At 48.7% G+C, this 1707-nt stretch overlaps 1 long non-coding RNA gene across 1 annotated transcript; it reads right to left on the reverse strand.

Annotated features, from left to right (window-relative positions):
* Window positions 1–284: 284 nt before the first annotated feature.
* On the reverse strand, window positions 285–830 carry LOC109264287 (uncharacterized). Its single transcript, XR_002078678.2, has 2 exons — window positions 685–830; window positions 285–439 (listed from the first exon to the last, which is right to left on the reverse strand). It is a non-coding gene; the product is annotated as an uncharacterized LOC109264287 (long non-coding RNA).
* Window positions 831–1707: the final 877 nt, after the last annotated feature.

Here is a 1707-nt window from a genome sequence, read left to right on the forward strand (position 1 = left end):
GTGTCGATGACTAGCTGAAAAGAGACATGTGGGGGCACCTGGGTGGCTCAGTTAAGCATCTGACTTTTGGTTTCAGCTCAGGTCATGATCTCTCAGTTCGTGAGTTCGAGCCCCGCGTTGGTCTCTTCACTGACAGTGTGGAGTCTGCTTGGGGTTCTCTCTCTGCCCCTCCCCAGCACTTTCCCTCTCTCTGCCTCACTCAATATAAAGGATTAAACATTTAAAAAAAAAAAAAAAAGGAAAGGAAAGAGACATGCCCATTCAGACATTTCACTGGTCACATTGAGTTGTTTGCAGTTTACTAACAATGCAAAGAGGAGCGGGACGTGGCAAAGCCAGATTTTTGCATATCTGAAATCTTTTATAGCATCATCAGACTTGGAGTCTTGCGTTTCTTGTCAGATATTGTCTATTCACATCCATTCCCTCCCAGGCAGACCTGCAGGCAGAGAGCAGAAAGTAAAAAAAAAAAAAAAAAAAAAAAAATCCAGAATGAATCTCTTTCTACATTTTTCTTTCTCCACCCTAAATTCCTGATTCTGAGCCAGGTGGCTGTGAGGTCTCGGCCTGAAACAGCCACGATGATTGGCCCCAACGAGACTCCTTAAACCCTGCCTCTCCTTCCTTCTTCCCTCAATCTCAGAAGTAACTGCTGCCTCCCAATTCCCACGACTTTGTCCTCACCGCCGGAAGAGTCGTTATTACTGAGAGTCGCACGCCCATGACTGTAAAATGACTGAAAACACACAGCTGTTTCTCGCTTCGCCGGATCAGGCCTTCCTTGCGGGCGGCGCCCGTTTGTCGTTCTACCGACCGGTACAGTGCTGAGCGCATCCTTTGCCACGTGAAAGAAGAAATAAATAAATGAATAAATGAATGAATAAATAGCGGAGATACATTGTTTTCCTCTCTGTGAACTGAGAATTTAAAGGCCAAAAAGGAAAGCCCGAGAAAATGTCTTTCTTTTGTATGGCACAAAGGGACAAAAGTAAGGGGAAATTCAGGACTTAATTCGGTGGAAAACCAATGAAAGGGAAGAGGAGTCTAATTCTCCTCGGGCTGTTATTCTAGAGAATGTATTCAGTACGTGAAAAGCTCTTGACGCTCTTCTTAGCAAGACACCCAAGACACGGGGGTCTACTACGTTCCTTCCCCTTGAACCTGGGCCTCTCTTGGTGACTTGGTTGTAAGCAATAGGAGGCAATGGAAGTGATAGAAAATCACTACAGAGGCTAAGCCAGAAAAGTCTCTGCTGCTTGCACCTGGTTCTCTTAGGAGGCTCACCCCGGGGCAGCCTGCCCCTGCCACCACGTAAAAGCCCGACAAGGTGGGACCACCGTGCTGGAGAAGCCACCTGTGGGCCTCTGGGCAGCCCCGGCTGAGTTCCCCGTCAACAGCCAGAGTCCGTTGTCAGCCCTGTGTGGGAGCCGCCTGGGACATCTGGCTCACCGGAGCCTTGGGACGACTGACCCCTGCGGACCTCTGATGGCAACCACTCCAAAGACCCCAGCAAGGGCTACTCTGAAGAACATTTCTCCATCTGACTCACAAAATCACGACCAAAATATCGCGATCGTTTTAAACCACTAAATGTGGGGACAGTTTGCTCCACATCGAGGATTCCGACTGTAGAAAACCCCAGAAATTTCCTCCCATTCCTGAAGGGGGCAGCTGAGCCCTCTGTCGACGTTCAGACCAAGCATGCAC

Source organism: Panthera pardus, unplaced genomic scaffold (genome assembly GCF_024362965.1).
Source record: "Panthera pardus isolate Hobbes unplaced genomic scaffold, ASM2436296v1 HiC_scaffold_22, whole genome shotgun sequence".
In the NCBI taxonomy this organism is placed as follows: domain Eukaryota; kingdom Metazoa; phylum Chordata; class Mammalia; order Carnivora; family Felidae; genus Panthera; species Panthera pardus.